This window comes from Chiloscyllium plagiosum, unplaced genomic scaffold, assembly GCF_037043375.1.
Source record: "Chiloscyllium plagiosum isolate Xiang-an unplaced genomic scaffold, Cpla_swu_hap1 HiC_scaffold_8, whole genome shotgun sequence".
In the NCBI taxonomy this organism is placed as follows: domain Eukaryota; kingdom Metazoa; phylum Chordata; class Chondrichthyes; order Orectolobiformes; family Hemiscylliidae; genus Chiloscyllium; species Chiloscyllium plagiosum.
This window is the reverse complement of record NW_028270146.1, coordinates 34,593,879-34,604,636: the sequence shown is the minus strand read 5'-3', so window position 1 is coordinate 34,604,636 and position 10,758 is coordinate 34,593,879. Positions and strand designations below refer to the sequence as shown.

The window sequence follows — 10,758 nt, the reverse complement described above, 5'->3', positions numbered from 1 at the left end:
GATCCAGTTGTCAAAATCTGGCTGGAACCCAGCACAAGTTGTTGGTGAGAGAACTCCAAGGTCATCCCACATTGAGGCTGAAACTGGTAGGCAAATGCGAAAGAACAGAGTGCATAGCTGACCTACAATTGAGCTGAGAGCAGTGAAATTCAACAACATCAGCAACATCACAAGACAACATCACTGGTATCACCAACTGGCAATGCCATGTCAACAGTGATACCAGCAAGTTACATATAATCAGCATACCAAGAATGAAGCCTACAATAAGAGATGCAGCTGCATAACATTGCCAGTGTTGTTTGCCAACACCGCTCCCCATTGAACGTTGAATGTATACAATGGAGGTATGACATTGTACCATCAAAATGATACAATGAATAATATCTTAAGAAAAGGAAACAAGATATAACGGACTTTGGCAATGCTCAGTTTAATTATAAAAGTTGATTGTTAATGGGTTCTTCAGTTTTCCCTTTCCTCAAAGGGACTGCAGGATTTCTGTAAGTACTGTCCATCCTCCTGGATATCCAAATCAGTAATCGGTCCATGAAAATAACACAGGTCCTCCTGTCAATTGGAAACCAAAATGAACATGTGCGGCATCTATGTCAGGAACAAAAATCAACTTCTTTCAAACACAAACTTTGGGTGTTGGAACATCAGTGGAAATTTCAACATTAATATTAAACATTTAAGAGAATTGTTCAATTCTGCAGCTCCTATTCTTGAACTCCTAATACAGGCAGGTTGTGAGAATGCTTTCAGTTTGGATTAGGATGAACTGAGTTAAATTTGTTTTGACAGCATTTCCTGCACCCTGATCCAACCTCTGAACCGATGCAATATTAAATTATTAAATTATTCCACTGTGTGTGATTGCCTTTTTTTAAAAAATGCTGCAATTTGATTTGGGTGCTTAGGAAATACTGATGCAAATGACTAATGTAGATGATTTGAAACTTGATATTGAAAACAATCAGTTCTGGTTCGGAATTGCATCTGTGAAACAAATAATTACTGCATTTATGCGGACATTTATACTGGTGAGTTCGTTTCTAATTCCTAATGAATGTACACCACAAGCAAGGATTTAGTTTAATGATAATCTGGCCTTGTCATATAAATTATTTGATACTTATACAATATTGACAAACAGAACTGCCAGCAAAAGCCCACTCTTGACAGGAAAACACTTCGTAAAGAGAGTTTGATAGTTTGGATGTGACACATAGGAGAAAGTGAGGACTGCAGATGCTGGAACTCAGAGTCAAGAGTGTGGTGCTGGAAAAGCACAGCAATGCAGGCAGCATCCGAAGAGTTGGAGAATCAACATTTCTCCTGCTCCTCAGATCCTGGATGTGACACATGTGACAGTAAAACAAAAACAATGAATATTTAAGAGTGATGATACTTTAGCGTTTTAACTAAGGAATTAAGCAATTTTAAGACAAAAAGAATTAGCTTAATGCCTCCTTAAAATAGCAGAAAATTTCTTGTCTGAAAATATTGACATCATTTGTCTTCAAATGTGCCCTAATGGATCAGTCATCATTTGGAAGTATAGTTTGGAATGAGTTATTTCTCAGTCATCAAAACACTCAGTTGCCATTTTTTAAAAATCAGTTGCCAACAAAAGACATCAGAAATTGTCAGGCATCAGAAGCAATCATTAAACATGAAAACCAAAAATTAATATTTCCCAAATCACATTCACCATGCTGCCCTTCACATTCCCACTTAGCTCTCACTCACCCATCTCCCCCTCCTCTCCATTCTTGCCCTTACCAGGATTTGACCAACTTTACCCCCATGTCCAAATGAAGGACATCTCCATCCCCTCCTTTATCACTGACTCAGGTTTATTGCCAGATCTCATACCCACTGAACTGCTAACTCAGGCCAACTGCTGGATCCAGGACCCAAAGTATGGTGCCCTTGCTGCTGAATTGAGGCTGAATAATAGACTCCACTCCTGCCCCAACCAATCTCCTGTCTTGGCTCTTCTTCCTGTGGAATCCATATCCCAGGAAGAATCAGTGTCTGTGGGAGCTATGGTAAGAAATTGAAGCCCATTATAAATGGGTGACAAAGATATGGAAGTGACTGATACAGCATTGATACCCTTTCTCTGAAAAGTCTAAGGTGGCTCTGTGGTTAGCACTGCTGCCTCACAGCACCAGGGACCCAGGTTTGATTCCAGCCTTGGGTGACTGTCTGTGTGGAGTTTGCACATTCTCCCTGTGTTTGCATGGGTTTCGTCCGGGTGCTCCGGTTTTCTCCCACAGTCCAAAGATGTGCAGGTCAGGTGAATTGGCCATTCTAAATTGCCCATAGTGTTAGGTGCTTTAGTTAGAGGGAAATGGGTCTGGGTGGGTTTCCCTTCGGAGGATCAGTGTGGATTTGTTGGGGCGAAGGGCCTGTTTCCACACCGTAGGGAATCTAATTTAATAAATACTTGGTTGTGTCTGGAACACTGCAGTCAGGCTCGAATGTGGACATTCCAAGGTGTTGGCATGGCACCTTATTCAGCCTCTTATCTTTGCAAGTGTTTAGACAGAGCTAGGAGCTGTTCCTCGTGAAATGTGAACTCACCACAAGCTAAGGATTGGGAGGTGACCATTCTGACATATTGATTCTTGTCTTGTATCCATTGGAGTCTTCGCCTGAAGGAGAGTGAGACCAACAGTGAGATATTCTGACATCTCAGCAACCTCCTGAAAAGAAGAGAACAAAGAAAAGAAAGATGACAACATCCAGTGGAAGACCATCATCCCACACCCGCACCAGTTGCACAGATCAGGTAGTTCTGTGTCTCCATCCTCTAGGATCAATAAAAAGTTGATGGTCTAATGGTATTATCACTAGATTATTAATCCAGAAACCTAGGATTGTTCTGGGAACTCAGCTTTGAATCTTGCCATGGCAGATGGTGGAATCTTAATTCAATGGCAAATCTGAAATAAAGAGGCCAATGATGAAATAAAACCATTATCGATTGCCAGGAAAACTCATTTGCTTCGTGAATCCCTTTTAAGGAAAGGAAACTGCCATCCTTACCTGGTCTGGCTTGCATGTGACTCTGGATCCACAGCAAGATGGTTGATTCCTAACTACTCTCTGGACAGTCATTGCTGGCTTGGTCAATGACACCCAAACCATGTAAATGATTAAACAAAGAGGATCAGCAAACCGCACTTAACTCTCACAGGCCATATACCTTTCCTATCTAAAAACCAATGTACAATGTTGAGTCTTTTGTTTCTTGAATTTCTATCTGCTGTGTATTCACATTGGACTAAATGGCCTCTTTTTATGGCATAACTTTTCGATGGCACTATGGGTAAACTTAAATACATCATGGAACATCGAACATAGAAAAGTACAACACAGAACAGGCCCTTTGACTCATGATTTTGTGCCGAGGATTATTCCTAACCTAAAATAAAATAACCTCACCTACACACCCCTCTACTCACTGCTGTCCATGTGCATGTCCAGCAGTCGCTTAAATGTCCCTAATGACTCTGCTTCCACCACCACCGCTGGCAACCCACTCCATGCATCCACAACTCTCTGAGATAACTGCCAAAGTGTTGATGGCCTATTTATTGCAACTATGACCCCAAATCCAAGATTCTATTGCACCCCAGTGAGAATCAGTGTATGTGGGACATATCCCTCAATCAGAGTCGTGAATGTGGTGCTGGTAAAGCACAGCAGGTCAGGCAGCATCCAAGGAGCAGGGGAATCGATGTTTTGAGCATAAGGCCTTCATCAGGAATCAGGAATATCCCTCATTCAGTGTGTTCAGAACCTATATCCTGGTGAGTGTGTAAGTGTCTGTGAAATAGGAATCCTAATGTTAAACAGTGCGAAATCCAGTGAAAATCAGTGTACGTGGAATCTGCATCCCTTTCACAGTTAGTATCTGTGCAGCCTATATCCTGGTGAGAGTCAGTGCTTGTGGAAACAGAACTCTAGCAAGGGATAGTCAGACCTAAACGAGCCCACATCCAACAGATCCAATCTGAACTCTGGAGACCTGGCACACTCAATCATGAATGGTGTTGTACAATTAAATGATTCAGTGGAGGAGGCAGCTCCACAAATATCCTCATTCTCCATATTGGAGAGTTCGGCACAGCAGTCCAAAAGATAAAACATCTGGAACAATCTGCAGCCACATTTGTTGAGTGAAGGTTAAGGGGTGATCTTATCAAAATCTTCAAAACATTAACAGGAAAAGACAGGGTAGATAAAGATAAACAGTTTCCACAGGTTGGGGATTCAAGAATTATGGGGGGCATAATTTGGGAATTAGGACCAGACTGTTCAGGAGAGATGTTAGGATGGCACTTCTTTGCAGAACTAGTGGTGGATGTTTTGAACTCCTTTCCACAAAATTATCAAGTGGATCAGTTGGTAATTTTAAATATGAAGTAGATAATTTCTTTTTGCTGAGCAAACGTTTTAAAGGATATGGGCAAAAGGCAGGTCTATGGAGTTAGGTCAAAGGTCAGCCATGGTCTTATTGAATGGTGAAACAAGCTAAGGGGCTGTGGGGCTTATCCCTGTTCCTATGTTCCTGCAGAGATGTCTTGGAGCTGAGATGACTGATCTCCAACACCTCAATCTTTTTCCTATGTGCCAGTTCTGACTCCAAACATCAGAGAGTTTGTCCCTGCTACCCATTGATTCCAGTTTTGCTGGTCTTGATGCCACACTCAGTCAAATGTGGCCGTGATGTCAAAGATTGTCATGATAACCTCAGCTCATTTCTCCATTTTGAATCAAGAATGTAATGAGGGTAGTCTGTTAGGTACTTGCTGAATAACGTCATCTGTTGTCATCTCCAGATTTATATCACTTTTATTTTATGCAGCAACACGTGAATAACAAGCTGCGGCATGCCATCTGCTAATATCACAGCGACTGTGCATCGATACATATGCACAGAAGGATGATGACTGCGAAGTCTTGAATACTTGAGATGAACCAATCAGTCTGTCGCCTCAATCTTCAAGTTGTGAGTTTCTATTCGCTTCATTAACATTTTTTAAAAGTGCCTTAAAGGTCCAGAATGGCATCTGCAGCAAGCGTGCTCACTTCTAGTGTGAGTCATGCCTACGCCACCATTGGCGAGGACATTAACACACATGCCATAATTGTACACAGCAAGCACATCATGACATTCATCAGCACCTCAGGTTGATTTGTTGCCATCAGCACCAAATTGGAGCTCACTTTTCCAGCTCACACCTTCTCTTAATCAGGCATGGCTGAACATATGTTTTTTTCAGCAAGAAGAACACCTTCGACCCCCCAAAAATACGGTTCTATTTAAAGAAGTAATTTGCACGTTGTTTGCTGATTGCATTCTCCAGGCTGTTATTGCTGGTGTATGAAGCTCAGTGCTGTCTAAAGCTCTTCATAGTTGCAAAAGTCTCCGAGAAGTAAAAAGGCAGGTGATGGAGGATTTTGCACAATCCAGTTGCTCCAAGGCAGCAGGCAGTTATTGGAACAGCCCTAACTACAGACAGGGCCAATCTGACCCAGGCCATCAAAGAAGCAAAGTGTGCGCACGCACTGAGAAAACACAGCCATTTTGAGGACAGCGGCGATAGATGGAGCATGTGGAAGGGCATCCAGGCCTTCACCAACCACAGAACAGCATCGCCTGCTTGTGGTGGTTATGCCTCCCTCCCGATGAGTTGATCAACTTCTATGCACAGTTTGAGGCACGAAATGATGTGGCAGTGAGGAAGTCCAACCCCACCCCCCCAGTGACTATGTGCTGTGTCTTACCACGGCTAACGTGAGGAAAACCGTATGCAGAGTCAACCCATGTAAGACTGCTGGACCAGGAAACATCCCTGGTAGAGTGCTCAGAAGATGCTCTGATGTACTAGCAGATATTCTCATGGACATCTTTAACATCTTCCTGAGCGGCTCCATAGTTCCAACATGCTTCAAAGCTGTTACCATTGTCCCCATGCCAAAGAATTCTTCAGCGTCCTGTCTCAATGACTACCACCCCATTGCGCTAACACCCATCATCATGAAGTGTTTGAAGAGGCTCGTGATGAGGCATATTATGACCTTGCTGCCCCCCCTCACTGGATACCCTGCAGTTCGCATATGGTCCCAACTTCTCAACTGACGATGCTATCTCCACTAGCGTCCATCTGACCCTCACCTGCCTGGACAAGAAGGACTACTGTTCATAGACTTCAGTTCTGCATTTAACACCATCATTCCTCAGCATCTGATTGGAAAGCTGAGTCTGCTGGGCCTAAATACCTCCCATTGTAACTAGATCCTGGACTTGGTGACTGGGAGACCTCAGTCAGTCTGCATTGGGAACAGCATCTCCAACACCATCACACTGAGTACAAGGGCTCCCCAGGGCTGTGTACTCAGTCCACTGCTGTTCACCCTGCTAACGCACAGCTCAAATCATATCATTAATTTTGCTGATGACACAACTGTAGTGCGTCTCATTAGCAGAAACAATGAGTCAGCATAGAGAGAGGAAGTGCAGTGGCTGACGGACTGGTGCAGAGCCAACAACCTGTCTCTGAATGTGGACAAAATTTAAAAAATGGTTGTTGGCTTCAGGAGGGCATGGAGTGCTCACTCTCCACTGTATATCGACGACTGTCCTGTGGAGATCATGAAGAGCACCAAGTTTCCTGGCATACATCTGGCAGAGAATCTCACCTGGTCCCTCAACTCCAGCTCCATAGCCAAGAAAGCCCAGCAGCGTCTCTACTTCTTGTGTAGGCTGAGGAAAGTCCACCTCCCATTCCCCATCCTCACCACATTCTACAGAGGGTTCATTGCAAGTACCCTGTGCTGCTGCATCACTGCCTGGTTCCGAACATGATGGGCAGGCACTATTTTATTCAAATAATCGATTATTTGGTTAATTGATTAAATGCCTTTCCTCTGGGGCTCGGAGTTTTTAAAGTCTGCTCCCCATTCAGGAGACTGCAGAAGCACACAACCCGTGAGGCCCAGCCCCCGACCCCATGCAACACTGCCCCTCGCCCCTCACACCGCCCCCCCTGTTCCCAACCCTGTGCAGCACCGCCCCCGCACCTGATACTGCATCCCTGTTCCCAACCTCATGCAACACTGCTCCCCACCCCGATACCGTCCCCCTCACCCCCGTCCAACACCCCCCATTCCCAACACTACCCTCAACCCCGTCCTATACCGCCCCCAACCCCGTCCAACACCACCCCTGCCTGCCCCCCAACCCTGTACACACCCACCCCCTCTCGGGGGTAGCTGGACTGAACACCAACAATAAGACTGCTGCTGCAGTCAGTCAGTTGGAGACGGTGCCTGTTTATTAACTGTAAACAAAAGATGCGATCACTGTTGAAAACACATCTTTGATGTAAAGTTTCCATCTGGACCTCGAGATCTCCTTCAGATAATCCAATTTTCAGATAATTGGTATTTGGATAATTGAGATTCCTCTGTAATTTGTACATCACTGTGCCTATTGTCTTGACATGTCAGGAATTACTGTGCTGTCTTGTGTGTTTTCCATTTCTTATACACTTTATGCCGCCCTGGGTATGATTGTGTAGTTTTGTGCTGTCCATGCAGCACCTTGGTCCTGTAGGAATGCTCTTTTGTTTTTTCTGTATCAGTTGTATATGGTAGAAGTGACAAATAAAGCGACTCTAGACTTGACTCTTGACTCTTGGAATTCGATTCCAATGTTCCAGGGAAATGGGAAGATGTGACAGTTGGTCGGGAAAACCATTACAAAAGAGAAGGGGACAAGGAGCTGAAGGACCCTCAGCAAAATGCCATAACTATGCAAGGAGTTCAAGGAGGAACAGTCCTACCACCACCTCACAACATGAGATGTTAATGCTTCACTGAGGACATTTTCTCTGACATCTTCCCTATTGTGCTAACAAAATGCTATCTCAGCGATTGCAGCATGAATGGTGGACTTTCAGTTGGGGATTGACTTAGAAGGTAACTGTGAGCATCTTAGCTTGAGAAGGTATAGATTCAGATTGCACCATTTTGGCTGCAAGCCTGGGCTAATTGCCAAAGCAGTGGCTTTGGCAGGGCAGCATTGGGAGGAGTAATGGTGTCCCACTGAGACAGGACAGTAGGTCATGCACAACAGGGCCTCAGAAATCTGAGTAAGCTGCTGGAGGCCAGATTTCTGAGCCACTGGGACACAGTGTAAGCCATTGGAATAATTGATGTCCATAGTTATGGTGGCAGTAGTCTGAGCTTGTATGACAACAAAGTGGGCTTGTCTTACAAGAACCAGGTTTTCCACTCCATTATAGTACCAATGCAGTTGGTAGTTTCTGTCTGTGCTGCAAGGAAAATGAGACATTGGCTACCTGACATTGATTGTAGTTGGGTTGCCCATTGTTCTTATGAAATTGGTCAGCACATCCAAACTGGAAAGGATAAACTGCAAAGCCTTGTGCCACATTGGCATCAGACTCCTGTACACTCTTTGATCTTGCACGTAGGTTTTCTGACAGGCATGCCAATGCATCAGGAATTTCGTATGCATGTCCAACTGTTTTCTTCTGTAGGAGCAAGTGATGAAGGGCTTATGCCTGAAACATCGAATCTCCTGCTCCTCGGATGCTGCCTGATCTGCTGTCCCTTTCCAGCACCACACTCTCGACATTGTCATCTTCTATAGCATGTCTCACTGAAGTGCTGATCTAAGTTCCCTGTAACAGACCTCATATGTGCCCTTAGCCTTTGGGGAGATAGTATCTGGTTTTAAGCAGCACAGCTAGCTCTTATTAGTGTCAGCCATTCACAACTGTGATGTCTGCAGGGGTGTAAAGCCAATCAATGGTGGGATTAACATTGGGCGCACACTGCAACCAAATTAATTGGCAAACAAGGTATCTGCTTGAGAGGCAGGTTCAATCCCACATGCAATCTCTCATACATTTACAGAATTTATTGTATTAAACCCCCACAGGTAAAGAGTGCTAAATGGATAAAGAGTCCATTTTGCCCATTTGATTTCAGCTTCAGTGGACATCTACAGTAGACCCCATTATAGCTTCCAAATCTGTTAGTCATTTAATATCCAGCATCTTACCAAAACCTCTACAGTTTTCTAACACTCTTTAAAAGGAGTTACATTTATTATCAATTATGTAATAGGGATTACTTTGGCTCTTCATTTCACACTTTTCCCAAACTTTTCAATGTAATTTGCTTCGTTGAAATAAGAACCATGAGAGGTATTCAAACAATATATTGTCCATTCTGCAATTTCACCAAACACTAACGTTACTACTGTATGAAGTAATGCATTGTCTCATTGAAGGTTTTCATGATGAGACCAGTAACATTGAGGAGGATAAATCTATTGCTATACCATGTAAAATTTGCTTTATAAAGAGCAGCTGTTACTTTAACAGTGTTCCTGAGACAAATTGATTGCGGCGTAACATTTCAGGCAGCATAATCTGTCCATGATCTGGAAGATTGACTAAAACAAATGAGAAAGGCATTTTATACAGTGGAGGATGGGAATATGGAAAGACATGATAAATTTGAAGAAGACATAGGCAGCAGAGTGAAAAGGATGGTCAAGTAATGGAACTTAATGTGAAGAATTGTGAAGTAATTCATTTTGGTCTGAAGAACAAAGAGAGACAATGTAAAATAAATGTGCAGTTCTAAACAGTATATAGGGACAGAGGAGGCTGGATACACAAATAATTGAAAGTGGCAGAATAGGTTGAGAAAGAGGTTAGTAAAGCATACTGTACATTATAAATAGGAGCATTGCATACAAGAGCTAGGAAATTATGATAAGCCTGCATAAGACACTGGTTCAGTCTCAACTAGATTACTGTGTCCATATTTGGACAACACGAAGGCATTAGAGAGGGAATAAGAAGAGGGAGCTTCCAAAGGTGTGGGACTTTCACTCTGTAAAACAAAACAATGAGAAGTTAGGCGGTTTCTTTGTAGAAGAGAAGATTAGGATGAGATTTGATAGAAGTGTTCAAAATCATGAGGAATCTAGATGGAATAGATATGCTGAAACTGTTGATGGAAGATTGAGAAATAGAAGGCATTAATTTAAGGTGATTAGCAAAAAAGCAATACTGACTGTCATATTAATGATAATTGTCTAATAATTAATAATACATCAGGTTAGTTTATTTAAAACAGTAAGACAGATTATAAATTATGAAACAGATATTATAGCAAACCAATTGATTTCTATGTGTGCAACTTCCAAACCCATTGTAGATCAGGTGGCAGGCAGATGCAGCATTACATATAGACAGTGCACTAAGTCGTTAAAGGTTAATTGTCTTAAATCCCCCTCCTTTCCAAAATAAGGCTTAACTACTTCCCGTAACATGTAAGTCTCTATGATGTATAGCTAATTTTTGAAACATCCAGATCTCATTAGGATGACTTTGTCTGAAGGTATCATTGATTTCCACAGTCATTGGTGAGACTGTCTGTTAGTCTGGTTTGTGTTATAATGTTTTTCCTTCAGGCAATGTAGGTGATGTTGCAAAATGCATCCTGATGCAGCGTAGCAAAGTTTTTTTCTCTAGATTAACTACTGACTGATCTCAATTCTCTTTCGAAGCTCTTTTTTGAATAGTTCAAATCTCAACAGTTACTGTTTTGTTCCTTAAGAATTTCCTGCTTATTTTGACTATTCTAGTTTTATACACTGACTTCTTCTAATTGTATATCATAACTCAATTA

At 42.7% G+C, this 10,758-nt stretch overlaps 1 long non-coding RNA gene across 1 annotated transcript in view; it reads right to left on the bottom strand.

Moving 5' to 3' along the window:
- Positions 1-456: 456 nt before the first annotated feature.
- LOC122553445 (uncharacterized) overlaps positions 457-10,758 on the bottom strand; it is a 31,878-nt gene continuing 21,576 nt past the window's right edge. The window contains exons 2-3 of the long non-coding RNA XR_006312713.2: positions 2,596-2,717; positions 457-570 (exon numbers count right to left, since the gene is read on the bottom strand). This is a non-coding gene — a long non-coding RNA (uncharacterized LOC122553445). The remainder of the gene's footprint in view (positions 571-2,595; positions 2,718-10,758) is intronic.